The following is a 17,073-nucleotide window of genomic DNA, read 5'->3' as shown; positions in this document are numbered from 1 at the left end:
GCACTTTAATTTTATGACTTTCAGCTGTCTTGTTAGTGGGCAAATGAAGTGATGGGACAAGTGGGTTTTGTCTAGTTGCTAAGGAATAAAAATAACAAGTGCCTTTATTACTTTGCTGACAATCTATTTATAAATTTCTGAAGGAGGTGCCTGCAGAGAAAAATATGCATATGTTTTGGACATACCTGAGATTTCTCAAATAAAATGATTTATTGATAGCCCCTGCTCTACACTACTTAGGTAGCATGCACAAAGATTGCTCCTACACTTAAGGTAAGCTTCAGGCCTGCCTGGTTGTCTGATGGCCATTACAGAAATGACATCTGGCAAAGGCTGTTCCATTCACCTCTTTTTTGGTGTTACAAGTACTGAACTGCATGTGGGATTTCCAGATATTGTAGTGTTGTCACTTCAACCACACAGGATAGAAAAAGAGAAAAGAGGCAAATCGTTTTTGTTTTTGTTTTTGTTTTAAACATTTGCCCTGGGCAACCCGGGTGGCTCAGTGGTTTAGCACCGCCTTCAGCCCAGGGCCTGGTCCTGGAGACCCGGGATCGAGTCCCACATCAGGTCTCCTGCATGGACCCTGCTTCTCCCTCTGCCTGTGTCTCTGCATCTCTGTGTGTGTGTGTGTGTGTGTGTGTGTCTCATAAATAAATAAATAAAATCTTAAAAAAAAAAGGAAAAAAAAAGAGCTATAAAAAAATAAATAAATAAAATAAACATTTGCCCTAACCAATGGTTATTCTATAATGGGAATTAACCCATGAAGTTTTTCTATAAAAGCTATGAGAGTTTTCTTGGTTTTCATTTGTTATTGTTCCTTCCAACATCAAGCTCTTCTTGATATTCAAGTCATGAAGCAGCCCTTCAGAGATGAGTGTATCCAAACCTTCCACTACATTGTCAGAGGTTGAGGCCTCACACCGTGGGGAAGGGGCGAGAAGAGTACAGCAGGTACTGGCATGCCAACTGCACTTCTGGCCGGGGCTCTCTCACATGCTGAAAGACTCAGAGTGCAAGAGATGCTTTCCTGGCTACAGACCTCACCCTCTCAAGCCCTTATCCAGAGTAAAATGACTAAAAATTCCCTGGTCTGTGAGCATTTTCAGTACAAATTGCTAGACTGGACACCTCTTGGTGTCTTTGAAATATTTAAGTTTTGTGTTCGTTGTATTTTAAGGGGGCTTAAAACTTGAGGGAAAATAAATGATAAAATATGGTAACCTGTTATCTATAAATGAGTATTGTAATATTTCTAACTTCTAAAAATCCCCATTCTTTTATGAACTAAGCATTGCCATTTGTTTTCATGCAGATGTGTTTCATAATATCCCAGCATTCTGAGTTAATAAAGCAGTTTTGTAGACTCACATACTGTTGATGCTGTGATAATCTGGCAGTCTGTTACAGTAGGAAAAATATCTTATATAGTAGCCCCAGTAGTTCCATTTACCTTGTACAAAGAAAACCTTCCATCCTACTATTGTTCTCTAGTGTTTAGATTTCAAAAGGCGTCTCCTTGTTGAATACAGAAAGATACCACATGTTCTGAAATAGAGTAAATCAAAGTGAAATGAGGGTGGTTTGTTTATTGATGAGCCCCTCATTTAGAGTGAGTTTCGTTACCTGCTAAGCAGGATTTATGTTTTCCATAGAGGACTCAAATATGAAACATCCCAATTTCTACCAAATTATTATATGATGAGGATACGAAAAGAATTTGTGCTCAGATAATTAAAGATGACATAATCAAAGAACCTGGAAATTTTCCACAAGTGAAAGGTCTTTCATAATCAATAAGGACTTTGAGACGTTTTTGTGTTCCCTTCTGATGTCTGGGATGGAGAAACATAGTTTAGGGAAGTTTGTGTGTGTGTGTGTGTGTGTGTGTGTTTAACTTTATTTTGCATATATACACTTGAAAGACTAGAGTTGTTCATTACTTATTGGCATATTAAAGCATATCAACTGTACTATAGAATTACTCCTTAGAAATTAAAAGAGGGAATCAGAAAATTAATTATCCAGTTTGGGAGGTAAACGTCTTTATAATCAGTCCTAAAAGTTTTATCAACAGGAATGCTTTCCTGTTGCTCATTTAATTTATACTTTTGTCTTACTATATCAAGATATGGGGGCAGCTGAGTGACATATAATTAAAATCTATAATGAAATAACAGTTTAATTCGTGATTTATGATTTTCAATCAGAAAGGAGAGAAAAAACCCACAGAAAATATGACACTATCATTATTCTCTCTTTCTCTTTTTTTCCTATTGCAGGACAAATCAGGTCATTTTGTGAAACCCAAGCTCTGTTTTGTTCTTGACTTTGAAAATTTGTGCCAATAGCCATGCCTGAATTAACTGACATGTAAAATTTATTATTTGCCTGCTCTTAATTTTTTCTTCACTTGTTAATCATTTATTTTAAAGTAAAACATAGATACAGAACTGAATAAAACAAACATATAACTTAATACGTTAATAAAAATCCGTACCCTTGTAACCACCACTAAGATCAAGAAAAAGAATTTGTCCAGCCCCCCCACCACTCCAACCTGAGTCTTATACATAACATACCATCACATCATAAATCCCTGGCATTCTTCAAAAGTAACCATTTATCTGACTTAATAATATCACTTGCTTGTTTTTCTTGATCACACAGAGATGTCTTCCTAAATGCTATGGTTTAGATTTGTCTGGGGATGATTTTTGAGTCTCTTAAATCCAGTTTCCCCCTGCATCCTTTTATTGCCCTTGCAATTTATTTGTTGAAAAAGTGGATCATTTAGTTCTTTCTAAATCAGTGGTTTTGACCTTAAAAAGGCAAAGTATCCCAATAACCAGCATAGAGACTTTCTAGGAGGTGCTTTGTAATTAATCAGTTAGTTTCTGTTGTTTCCTCTACCTCACACCCCCTGCATTTCAGTTTTGCTTGGATGGCCAAGCACATTTGAACCCAAAAGTTGCCATGGTGACACCCTGACCGATGATGGGATTCTGAATTGATGGGGGGAAAAGCAGGTGTTGCTGCCTCCCAACTGTGACTGGGGAGGAGTGGTGAGTAAAGAAGGCTTTCCCTCTGCATTTACTCACAGTGTAGCCCATTTGAAATACAAATAGTCTCAAGAGGCTATAATTCGGAAAACTGGATGAAATGCACAAGGTGGGAGAGGGCCGATCTAATTAGACCTATGGGAGTCTCTAGATGGGTTAGGCTCCCTGTTTTAGGAGAGAACCGTGAGCGGGAAGCTCTATTTGGGCACCTTTTCTGTGCCAAGCTATTGTACAGGTTTTAACTCTTTTCTATGACCGTAAGACTTAAGAATTAATACCCTAGTTTTGCAGATGAGGAATCTGAAATCCTTATCAGGAAACAATCTTCTCACTGATATCCTTGTTTCCATGTACAAACTTTAAAAAAAAACTTTAATCAGATGAAACCACTCCAGTATCTTTTGCACTTAGAATGAAACCCACATTCCTTCATGTGAGACCTGGGCAACTGGACTAGGTCTGACCCCTGCATATTTCATGGCTCTCAACTGCCCCTACAGCTCCCCACCTCTGCCCCCAACACTGTGCCCCTGCCACACTGGCCTACACCTTGGATACAACAGGCTCACACAACAAGATTAAGAAAACTCTAGCTTGGTAGGTTTTATGTTTCATATCTTCACTCCGAAGGACAGTGAGCACACACATATTCAACATTGGACTGGAGGCTTTACATTTGCTTTTTTCTCTTTCTGAAACATTTCACTGCCACATTTGCTTAGCCAGATCTTACATCTCTTTCAGGACTCAACTTAATTGTCACTTCCTCAGAGAACTTCCCTGCCCACTCAATCTACATTAGCCTTTCCCTGTAATTATTTCCTCCACTTACTCTTTTTTCCTCTCTGGCACTTATCAACACTCTAATTATACATGTATTTGTTTAACATCTATTTCTTCTACGTGACCCCAAATTACCTTGAGGGTGGGGTATGTCTCTTTTGTTTACTATGGTGTCCCCATGTCTAGATAGTTCAGGCCCCTGGCACACCATAGAGTCTCAATAAATATTGATTGGCATGTAAAACTGAAATGGGTGTTAGAGAGGTTAAGTAACTTGTCCAAAGTCACATAGCTAGTCTGTATCTGGGCTAGAGATTTGAAAAACCCTTGTATTTCTCACTGTAATTGGTTTTTGCAAACTGTTCCTTTAACACTAGTGTCCTGATAAGCCTTAATAGATGTTTCAAGAAGACAAGAAAGATCTATGACCAAATATATAGTGGATATCATTGTTTGTTTGTTTGTTTGTTTGTTTTATTTGAATATATTTCTTTCCTGGGGGACATCCAAGAAACTTTAGTATGCAGATAGACATTGTGACTCTCCAAGAAACTGATAAAGTATTCAACACTTCTCACTAGAGTTCAGCCATGATTTATTTCCTTCAGTGAAAATAATATCTGGTGGGACACCAGGATTCTGCAAAAGCCAGGATGGGAATCACTCTATTATGCACTATTCCTCCCTAAGAAATGGGTAAATAGAACTTTCTGTTGTAAATGGAGTCTAAATATTCCAGTATTTTTTAAAAAAAGATTTTATTTATTTGAGAGAGAGAGATAGAGACAGAGACAGAGAGACAGCACATGTGTTAGAGAGAGACGAAGTTGGAGAGAAGGAGGGAAAAGTAGACTCCTGCTGAGTGTGGAGCTCAATGCAGCTGGACCTCTGGCTTGATCCCAGGACTCTGGGATCATGACCAGAGTTAAACACTCAACCAGATGAGCCACCGGGGGATCCCCTCCAGTATTTTTTTAAGTTTTTGCTTCCTGCCTTCTTCTTCCACTATAAGTATTGGGGAGATTGATCTTAAGGAAACAAGATTAGAAAGTAGAAATTAAAGAAAGTGAAGTGATTTGTGATTTGGATTATTGCAGAGGAGATATAAAATGATCTATTTTAAGAAATAACTGAGTAGAAAATAAAAACTAAATAAATTAAGTGTCTGATAACTTAAAAATGGTAAGCATTTTTTTTTCCCCACCTCAGCATGCTATTAAAAATGACTGAGATGATCTTAAATGCTGACTTCCCTTAATGGAGAAAGTATGAAATTACAAAATAACCAATGTAATCACACCTTAATCTTGTTAAATTGAAACACTGTAATCTACATTCAAATTTCACATATGGTCAATCTTGCAAGAGCTGGGTGGATGAGCCAAAGCACTATTTGGAATTTTAAACAGAGAGTCTTTCATACCTCTCCAAAGTCCATTTACTTTTTGTATGAAAAATATTTCCCTGGGACTGGGGGAGGGAACCCCTGCCAAAAACAGGGAAAGTAATTTTTTTTTCTTTTTTGTAATTGAAAGAAAAAAAAAGTTTATTTCCAGAAGCCTGACACCCATGATCAGTTCCATCATAAAGAAAGCACAGTGCATTTCAGAAAAATGTGGAGCTATATGAGGAGAAAAGTGGTTTTAGCTTCTTACAAGAGCCATATTACAATCTGTTGATAGACATCATTTCTAAAAATTATGGGTAAAGTGAAGCATTTTCATCTAAAGCTGGCTGAATGTGCCTGTCAATTGAATGGGCGTGATATGTACAAAGCCCTCATCTGGTCACAGAGCACAAATTTAGGGGGAGTTTCAAGAGTAGAGGTGACCACATCTGATTTGAAAAATGGTAGTTCTTATTCAGTGGGACCACTAAATGAAAGGCATTTGACTTTCTGGTGGCCCTTCTAATGTGACTACATACACCTCTCCGATACAATTAAATCATACTGGAAATGTGCACAACTTAAAAAAAAATTCTTCTGGAAAGGGAAAACTTGAGAATTGTCATAATGGAAGAATAAAATAATTAATTTGTGAATTATCTGGACTTTTCTTTTCTACCTGTTACATGCCACCATACTGGGTTTTAACCCTTCGGCTGGTAACTTGGAAAGTTACTTTAAATCAGCCCTTCCATGGGGATTTCTGATTATGGTAACCACAGACTATGCTACTGAATCTCCCAACTATGACATTACCAGGAAGATTTGGCTATTTCATTCATTCCAACTGGCTGCTGCTTCCCAGCGAGTCACTTGTCTCTGGAGTATTTTATTCTATTATAAGAAAAAAACAAAGTTATTTCAAAGATTTCAGTAGACATAGCCTCCATGGCCAAGTCCTCTGGAGACCTGGAGGGAAAGAAAGATGAGACAAAGCTATGTCTCCAAAATAGCTCTGTGAAATAGATGCTCATATCCTAGCCTTCCTCCTTGAGCCTTCTACCCGCTGAGAATTTTCAGGGGTTCCCTATGGTTGTGCATCCAGCACCCTTTGCTTTTGTGTGCAAGTGCAATTGCATGAAGTGTGCTAGAAACAGCAAACTCTTCTTTTCCAAATCAGAAAGCTGTGCATCCTAGTGGGGCAAGTATCCCTGCTTAAAATAAGAACCTCTGTCATCTCAGTGGTCGCAGGGATAAGCAGCGGCCAAAATGGGATTCAGAAAGATGGCCTCCTCATTTTAGGAACACAGTCTTGTGTGGCTTTAGGTGAACTACATTATATCTCAGACCCTTTGTTTTCTCTTCTGCCAAGTGGGATTGTTGGGACTTCAAATTTTATTCTATGAGGACCTTAGAGATTATATTTTTATGATGTATCTTCACTATATTTGTGACTGTAAAAGGCATGTAGTCAAGTATGGAATAATAATAGACTCAATTTCTGAATTGAATGAATGTGTTCTAATATTCTTGCTATTATGCTCTGAGGCTAAAATATCCTATTGCTTTTGAGCTTACATAAGCTGACCTCATTTACTATGGGAACATTTTAAGTATTTAGGAATATGAGGGTAAGCACCATAGAAAGAATAATTCAATCTAGATGTAAGAGACTCTTTTTTTTAAGCTTCATTAACTGATAATTATTTGAGTGCAAAACAATGCCCTTACTGTTTGATAAATGAATATTAGCCACATGTCATGCTGATAAAAGTCATGAACAGAACTAGACCCCTTTGCATTGGGGGGGATTTGTTATTTTGATGCTAATGGATTATGTTCATTTTGGGTAGATAGATATCTGGAATGACTCAGCAGGGCTGCCTTAAATTAGATTTGGCCATCCATGCTTTGCTTATTAGTATGTCCTGAATATCTTGATACCAGTCTTATATTACAGTGTGTGCTTCATAGAATTTATCTATCATGACCTAAAGATTTTTATGATAGGAAAATTTGATCATAAAAATCATTATTTGGAGGGTTTTTATTTGAAAGGGCAGCATTGTGGGGCTCCCCCCCAAAAAATGTATTCTCAGAATCAGCAATATGAAATAGCTTATTAAAATCTCCTCACAATGTATACTCTTTTGGATCTGTTGAATATTAGTTCTTTGTAGATATTAGCTTTTTATAATGGAGAGTTGTATTAGTCTGGGTAGGCTAACAGCTGTAATAAATAACTCCAAATCTCAGTGGCATAACATCATAAGGGTTTACTTATTGCTCATATTACACAGTCCAGTACAGGTTGGTAGGAGCAGGGAATGAAGTGGGGGATGCAAGAGAAATGGACTGTGCCTATCATGTGATTTAGGGACCCACATTCTTTCTTTATTATGGCTTCAACCCTTTCTAAGTACTTGGGGAGTTGTTTATTAAATGAGCGACTGGGAAAAAGAAAGAGGATTATAGATGGGAAATTTCTTTAAATTTCTCGGCTTGGAAATGGTGGGCCTCATTTACACTCAGTTCCCATCCCATTGGCTGGATCTCCGACATTGAACTTCAAGAGAGGAAGAGCATGTGGTCTGGCGGACCACCAAGAAGAGAGAACAGACATACTAATGAGCATTATCTGTCCTTTCCACAAGACCTAGACATCAAATTAAAGTCAATTAAAGATAGGTTTGGTGAGTACAATACGTGAAAACCTTACACTGGGCCTAGAAGAAGTTTCTTGTTGTTGGTATTTTCCTGCCAGGTTAGTGAAGAGAATAAGAAAAGTAAGGCCTGGAAATAATCATACTGTTAATAAAAGGTAGAGTATGGCTTTGCATACAGAAGGGTATGAATACAGTTTAAGGGAGATTAGGGGAGGAATAAATTCTAACTAGATGGGAGAACTGGGAAGTTTTCCTACAATGGTACTGACATTGGGCTACAAGTACCAGGTCTCCAGCTGACTCCACATTTGCTCACTGCACAATCCTGAATGAAATTTCCAAACCTCTCTTTTCTCTTCTGTAAAGTAAACATCATAATGTCTACCTGTTTCATGTTATGAAAATGAAGTTTCTATTAGGCAGTGAATAGAGAAATATTTTATAAATGGTCATTCAGATATCAAATTAAAGCTGTTGCTATTATTATTGTAATTCCATGACTTCAGATAGGACTTATGTCTACAAAACAGTGTTTTACACACACACACACACACACACACACACAAACATTCATATAGAAGGGTACGAATAAAAAAAGGTCTTCAGAATGAAGTTGCCAATAAGCGTTTAGGTATTTGGTTTCCTGATCACTGATTAACTTTTGCATCAATACCAATTTTATAACCTGTCCTTGGAAAGTACCTTCAGTTATCTGCGTCTGCTAACATAGGCTGGACATCAAAATCTGTCCTTTCTTCCACATAATATTGTTAAGAGCCCCAGGCAAAATTAAGTTTGTGATTGTGTTCTTTAAATTGTAAATATGTATATATATGTATATATATATACATATATATACATATATATATATATATATATATACATATATATGGGTTATTATTATTTTGACAATGTTTTAAGTCCAAATCTTTTTCTACTTAATTTGGGTAATCTGTATGAAAAGGTATTTAAATCACACCTCCATATAAACTCTTTGCTGAAGTGTAGTATGCTTTAAATAACACATTAAAGCAGCAAATATAGAGGAGGAATTCAGTATCCAATGTGCATCATTTTGTTAACCTTATTACTGATGATTAAATACCAAAGTAGCCTGTTCTCAGTGATATTATAATGTCCCTCTCTAATAATTTCACATTTTTCTGGAGGTGCAGGGCACAGGAAGTTAGAGTTAGGGAATAGACATTTTTTTTTCTTTTTAAGATTTTATTTATTTATTTATGCATGAGGGACAGAGAGACAGAGAGAGAGAGAGAGAGAGAGAGAGAGAGATGGAGGAGCAGGCTCCAAACAGAAAGCCCGATATGGGACTTGATCCCGGGATTCCGGGATCATGCCCTGGGCTGAAGGCAGGTGCTCAACTGCTAAGCCACCCAGGTATCCCAGGGAATAGACATTTCTCAGTAATCTCAAATCAGCTTGCTGGTCCTCAGAGCCTAGGGTCAGTAGAGACATGTGTTTAAAGTCATGTACCAGAGTCTAGATTAATCAAAACCAGGTCATGGATCTGGCCTAAAATCCCTATAATTGGCAAGACCAAACCTTCCTTATCATTTGTTCATTTTCCTCCTGGGGCCACCTGGACGACCATTTTTGACTGTTAAGATGTCCAAGGTAACACCTAGGGAAGGGGAATGGCAGTTCTTTAGCTGGCATTAACGACCCCTCAGCTCTGGGTCATTCTGGCAGTTGCCCAGATTCCCAGGCATTTGGACATTCTTCACTCTCTGTTAGGAATATCTTTTCCCTTCCAGGCCACCTGGAGGATGGCTACTTATTCTTCATGCCTCAGTTAAAAATTCCTTTCTCTGGAACACATGCCAGAACACACCAGGCAGAATGAAGACTTTCTTATGTGTGATCAACGAGCACCCTGTATATGGGCCTGTTAGAGCACTTCAGCCAACATATTGTGACTGCTCACTTCTTGGTCTCCCTCAAGCAGATTGTGAGCTCTTTAAAGACTGAAGTGATACTTTATTTTTATATCTCGAAAGCCTACCACCTGGCCTGGCGCTTTGTAGGTATTTATTAAACAAAGAAAGAGAAGGAAGGAAAGAAAGAAAGAAGAAAGAAAGAAAGTCCCTTTTAGTAGGAGCAGGGGAATTATGAGATCAAGTGACTGGTATGTGTGCCTGCTCTGAAAAAGTTAAGCGTTACAAATTTAGATCCACACCTTGAGTACAGTGGAAAAGAAATACGTGGTAATTGCAGAGGGAGGGCAGCTAAGCATGTGGCTGCTTTGGGTATTTACTCATCAGACCAGACTGAAGCAGCCTTAATCACGGAAAATCAATCTGCCTGTTTTTCAGTGTAAGCATAAACATGCTGACAGGGCTGCCATATAGGTGTTCTGAAAAATCTTACATCAACCCTCAAGATGGTTGAAGCTCCATTTACTTTCTCTGTATAAGTTTGAATTGTTTTACTTATCTAGAACAGAGAATTTGTTTTCTTCAAGCAGTGTTTCATATCACCTTAGGGCTGAGGTCAAACATCTCTTCATTTATAGAATGCGGTCCACACTCCGCTGACGATTGAACTTGTCTTCAGTTTGCACTGGATCCTCTCTGTATTCGCCACTTGTCTTTGCTAAAACTGTCCACAGGTCTTTCTCCATATTCTTCTTTTTTTTTTTTTTTTTTTTTTAAAGTCTACTTCTTGTCTTGAAGAATGACTGAAGCTTCATTCTGGAAAATTGTAGTACAAGCAGACAGTGATGTCTTCATCCCCTGAAATTTCTTCTCCATTCAAATAATCACATGTTTACTTCTGATATGTTTTGGATATTTTTTTTAAGTTATGTGTAACGGAATCAAACTTTAGATTTTTTATGAGCTTTTGTGCTTTGTTTTCCTAGCTTTTTAAAAAGATTAATGATAGAAGGAACTTCAGTTCTTTGCATTCAATTTTAGCAGCTAGCACAAGGCCTTGACCATAGTAAGTGTGCTATAAATGTCTGTTGATATTGAAAATAATGCCTATGTTTAATAATAACATTAAATTAAACTTTGGAATGGAAGTGTCTGGGCAGTGAGATACAGTACTTTCTTTGGAGTTGGAAGAATTGGGTTTAAAATTGCCATTCTGTTCTCTTGTCGGCCATGTAAGCCAGGGCAATCTACTTTGATTCCTTATGCCTTGATTTTCTAATCCGGAAAATGGGATGATAGTAGCTGTAGAAAGGAAAATATGGAAATAAAACCATGTCAAGGTTATACTTCCTGATAAGTATCCATTAAGTATGGGCTACTATTGGAGCACCTGGGTGGCTGAGTCTGTTCAGCATTGGGCTCTCAGTTTCAGCTCAAGTCATGATCTCAGGGTCCTGAGATTGAGCCGTACATCTGGCTCCACGCTCAGTGGGGAATCTGCTTATCTCCCTCTCTTTGTGTTCATCCCCCCACTTGTGTTCTCTCTCTCTCTCAAATAAATAAATAAATTTTTAAAAAATTCACTCATCCATACAGACATTTCTATGGAGGAAATGTTATTATCTATTATAAGAAAACACTATTTTTCTGGGTGATACAGTTGATTAAACTTCTGAGTCCTAGTTTTAGGTAGTGATCTCAGGGCCTGTGATGGAGCCCTGCGTTGGGCTCTGTGCTCAGCAGGGAGTCTGCTTAAGATTTTTCTCTGCCTCTACCTCTGACCCTCCACCATCCATATGCATTCACCCCCTCTCCCTCTCTTTCTCAAATAAATAAATAAATAAATACATAAATACATAAATACATAAATCTTTGAAAAAAAATTTCCAAAAAGAAATTCCCATGATGACCCATATTCCTTCCTCTCAGTGTCATGATATAAAAGTCAAATGGGCCATTGTTAGAGTTCATATGAAAAGTGTTTGTTGCTTCATGTGTCTGCTTTGTGCAATTGTGCATCTATAGGAATGAACTCTCTTTAAAAGGAGTAGCCTTACCTAATGGATTGGTGTGTACTTATGTATTTTATATGATTTATATGCTCAGCATAGCTCTTGGTGGATAAAGACATCTGTCACCATGGAAGGTGTATAGACTTACAGCAGTGTACCAGGTGTGGTTTGTCTTGATGCCTCCTCCAGTGCCCCTGGCACCCACCTATGACAGGGCTCACACATACTCTTGCTTACTGCTCACATCAAAAGAGTGTGTATCTTGACTGCAGTATTTATGTAGAATCTGATTTCCTCTTCTTAGAGAATAGCCTATATCGTTTTCAAGGAGGGATAAAGACACTATAGAAGTCCTTATAGAGAGATTAGCAAATATGATTCTTTTCAATTCCTTCTCAGGGGAAAAATGTGCAATGAAGTTGTTACTACTCTTTTAAAGACCTAGTAAAGCTGCATTGGCTTGCCAGTCAGTCAAACCAAAATAGGACTTGGTTTGAATCTCAGATGCAGCATGGCACCCTCCTACATAAATGCTACCCAGGTATGATGGCACCATTCAATAGTGTCTTCTCATTTAAGTTAATTTACCCCAAGATTCAATATGATTAATCATGCCTCCTTCCAATCCATTTTCCTTTTGACTTCTTGGATACCGTTCTCTTGTTCTATTTACACCACACTGGTTTCTCCTTTTCAGTATCCTTTGCTGGTTGTTGGTTCATTTCTTCCTAGCTCCTTCTTAAGCCCTCCTATCTTCTTTATCTAAAGTTCGATATCCGGGTGATCTCACACTGGCCCACATTTTTAATGCCACCTAAATGCCACCCTTTAACTCTGTTCCGGTCATACTAGCTTTCTTCCCTGCCTTGAAAACTCCAAATCTTTTGAACACCTCATTATAAAATTATTCTCCCTAGTAGCTGCGTAACTCACTCTATCAGTTCCTCCAAGGTTCAGTTACCATTTTCTCAGTGGAATCTCCCCTGACCTGCCTATGTCTGTGATCTCCACAACGTACCTACTCACTCTAATGCTTTTTAAAGTAATTCAGTCAGGCAGGGACCCAATAGAAAACAGGTGGCACACTCTAAAGGTCTCACTAAGGTGAGGTTAATAAAGGGACTAGGTATAAAGGCTTAGTTAGGCAGGGTTAGGCAAATCGGCACAGAATGGTGAAGCACCCACTGAAGAGCAACTATGGGGCAGTCATTGCCACCCCAGGGCTGGGACAAGTGAAGGGAACCCTATTTCCAGAGCCTCTCTGCAAGCTGGCGCTAGGAAGGAGGAGCTGCTCCACAGATGTGTGGCCGAAGAGTACAGCCAATATCAAGACCATGAAGACTCAAGGGAAGCGAGGAGAGGGAAGGCAGAATGGGAAGAAATACCATGTCCTTTCCTTCCCTCTGAACACTCACTCTTGCCTCCCCTTAGCTGAATCCAGTAGGTTAGGGGTAGCTGGTTCTAGAGTTCAGTTCAGGGCTTCTTTTCATTTGGCACTTGGAATTGTAATGTCACACCCCAGGGAATTACAAAATCGGCATTAAGTGTTGTCACCTCCATTCTGGTAAATCAACCTCCACAAGCATCCACAATGAACATTGGCTGAAATCACAAAAAGCCAGCATATCTTCTCCCAACAGCAGGAGTGATTTTCACAATATTTAACAGCATTATAAAACAGGCACTTGCAAACCAAAATAGTAGCCCAACAATTGAGAACAGTATAGCATACTGGAATATATAGAACAACGTTCAATATAGAGCATTTGCAAGAGATACCAAAATACAAATATTGAAAGGGGAAATATTTTCTAAGGATATTTGAGAAAAGTGTGCCTTGTATCTAGGAATTTTTTTTAAAGATTTTATTTATTTATTTATGAGAGACACAAAGAGAGGCAAAGACACAGGCAGAGGGAGAAATAGGCTCCATGCAGGGAGCCTGACGTTGGACTCCATTCCGGGTCTCCAGGATCACACCCTGGGCTGAAGGTGGCGCTAAACGGCTGAGCCACCAGGGCTGCCCTGTATCTAGGAATTTATGTGATGCGTGTAACATAGGCACTGTGCTAAGCTCAATGTAGAGACTATCTCATTTAAACCTCTAACAAGCAGACTCAGTAGGTCTTTGCCATTTTTAACATTCAGGGTTTGGATCCTGAGCCTCAGTGAAGGGTAACTTTGCCTAAGACCTCTCATCTAGCTGTGGTGGAATGGACTCACATCTAGAATGGGCCTTGCCATCCAAAACTCTAGTTCTTGACTAGTCTTAATATTGGGACTGCCTTCTAGATGGGATAGTGGTGATTTGGGGGCAGAAACTATTAATATTTTTAGCCTTCATTTTTTATTTTTGATATTAAGAGACATCCCTAAGAAAGTCTCTTTTTATTTCCTGCATGATTTTATCTTTGAGAAAGTAATTTGAATTCATTCCTGGATTCAACCAAAATCCACAGCAGGGTCTAAGGATGTGATGTGTTTCTCCCTCTGACCACATCCCTTACCTCAGTCTCTGTATACAAAAGGTACCTAAAGTATATGTGTTAACTGTGGAAATAGATTTCCTTTTAGCTTATTGTCTGTGATGTGGGGCTCAGATTTTTGAACTGTGAATATTTATAGCAGGTGGCACATAACACTGTTTTGACAGAGGTACCTATGAAGTGTGATTGCTAGGTAGCTTAGAAAGTGCTCTTGTAGAATCTATGTGCCACCTACATAAAACAATTGACAAACCCGAATTTTATTACTTCCAGTGTTATTGCTACCTTTTTAAACCCAAATCTCTGCTGCTTTTCTCTCTGCTTTACTACCTTAGGTGGTTAGAATACCGAAGAGAAATCACTCATTCAAGTACTTCCTTTGCAATAATTATTTCGAATCCTCAAATCCTGACCCATACCTGTTGGGGGTCCCAGATGGGCTAGGCTACCTGTGTGGATAATTGGAAGACTCCTCTGGGTACTGGTTTTTCCATCACAGCTTATAATATCTTTGTAAAAATGAACAAACTTTGTGGACTGGAGGAAGCGAAAGATGATTATTATGACCAGGAGCATGTTGGAACCTTGATTTTTTTTGGAGTGTGTAGATCACACTTGTCTGCCTAAGTTAATGAAGGAAGAGTGAAGACTTGCTACTTATCATTTTAATACAGTTTTGAGTTTCCCAAGAGAGAATTTCTCGTTTGTCTCAAGGTGATTTGTGTGTGTGTCTGTGTGTGTGTGGCGTACTTAAGTTGTCCAAATGATAAATAGTGCCCTAGGTAAGTTGCAGGCTATATATGTAAGAAAAAGTAATATTGCATTGGAAAGTTTTCAGATAAAGTAGAATTCAATTTTGTTTTGAAAAGCTTTGATAAATGTTAACCACTTTTTTGCTGAAATTCTTTTCAGACATATCTTAATCTTTTTTAATGATCCATATGTGATTTTTTAAAATATAAAATGCATAATAAGGTAGAAAAATTCTGTTATTAATAGCATTTGAGGGAAGGGTTTGTTCTTGATTTCTTTTCTCCACTCCTTTGAAATAAAGACAGGGCTAAGCATGCAAGGCTGTAAAGTGAACCGAGTTTTGTAGTTTTTTTCTTTGTTGCTAGAGTTTTGCAACTGAGAAAATTATTTCCCTGGTTTCCTCACAATGAAATGCCGCATGCTTCATTCAAAGCAACAATAATGGAAACATACCCTGCATGTAATATGTCTAAACACCCACAAATAAACAGTGATTGAGATTAATGCCACCTCGACTTGGGCTTATTCTTATGTACTTATGTAGGCATGAAGATTTAATTTTCTCTGTCACACGAAGCAAATGCTTCCTCTCATCAGGCAGATTTGTTTTGGGGTACTCCCTAGTGCCCTCACTTCCAACACTGCTGTTTTGACACATTGTTAGTACTGTTAAATACAAACCTTGTTTCATGAAATACTGAAAAACAATGGCTAGTAAATAAAACTAACATGTGGCAAAGTTTTATTTTGCACCCAGTGTAAATATTATAGATGCCCTGTTGCTTTGTTTTAAAATGGACCCTGAATACTTTCATGCTATTTAAATTAAAAACAATTTGTTTTTCAATTTTTTGGAAACTATTTTTCCTGTATCTTAGATTCTAAATATACCGTGAAAACATATTAAGCATCAAGATATTATACTTATTTGGAAGTTCATCATCAGTAATTTAACTTTCAGATGGCCAATGGTAGGACAATTTGCTTTTTAAGTTCTCAACAGTGTAATGAATTTCACGAGAGCCAAGCTAACTTATGTGATCCAAGAGCTAATAACATCTCCAAAACTGATGACTCTTTTCTGTTTAACATTTTGTCACATCCTTAGATGTCCACACTTGAAATGCATGTCTTTTTTATTTGTTCTCCTTCTTCTGTCATACCCCACATCCAATGAATTGCCACGTCCTGCACTTTCTACAACTTCAGTATTTCTCCTGTCATTTTATTTTTACTCTGACTGTCATTATTCTGATGAAGGGCCCCTATTTCCTTAAGCTTAAACTATCACTGTGCTTCTACCTGTTTGTTTGAGGTCTTTCTCTTGCATGTAGAAATTCAAAACTATTGCATGAAGTTGCCAGATTACTTTCTAAAGATCTGGTAAATATCTAAAACATTCAGAGATCCTCATTGAAATAAATATTCAATCTTTAGTGAAATTCCCTCAATGAAGCTTTCTCCTAGTTTCCCAAACTGATCTTCTAGAACATTCTTATGGGCACTTGACACTAACATAAAATATAGAACGTAAAATAATGAAGTTATTTTTGAATGTGCCTATTTCCCTCCCCACTACCCCAACACGCACCCCCCCACCCCATTCTATGGACCAAACCCTTTCTTTATGACTAAACATAGCCCTTTATCTTCTGTGGTGTCTCCCTTGAACTACCAGCCAGGTAGGGCCATCTCTGAACCCACAGACCCGCTGAACTTTTTCTGTCATTTTACTATTCCACCTCACTAGGCCGTGTGTTATAATACCTTTAGTTATTTAAAATAGATGCTATTTATTAAATGTGTATTATTTTGGAGCACTAGACCAGAGGATTCACAATTGGATCTCATTTATTCCTCAACCATCTCTGAAAGGCAGGTAGAGGTGTAACTCAGAAATCCAAATTAGCCCCATGCTTCCAAAATAGCAGAGGTACTGTGCATATCTGACTTCAAAGTCTCTGCTCTCTGAAATAGCCAACTATAATCATTTGTATGTGTGACTTCTCTTCTCTGTCATATTTTA

At 38.1% G+C, this 17,073-nt stretch overlaps 1 protein-coding gene across 25 annotated transcripts in view; it reads left to right on the top strand.

The window, feature by feature from the left end:
* Positions 1–17,073, top strand: part of TENM2 (teneurin transmembrane protein 2) — a 3,534,961-nt gene that overhangs the window by 2,490,021 nt on the left and 1,027,867 nt on the right. The gene's annotated exons all lie outside the window — the stretch shown is intronic.

The sequence above is a fragment of the Vulpes vulpes genome, chromosome 4, assembly GCF_048418805.1.
Source record: "Vulpes vulpes isolate BD-2025 chromosome 4, VulVul3, whole genome shotgun sequence".
NCBI classification, from domain to species: Eukaryota; Metazoa; Chordata; class Mammalia; order Carnivora; family Canidae; genus Vulpes; species Vulpes vulpes.
The sequence above is the reverse complement of the archived record's forward strand: the minus strand, read 5'-3'. Positions and strand labels throughout refer to the sequence as shown.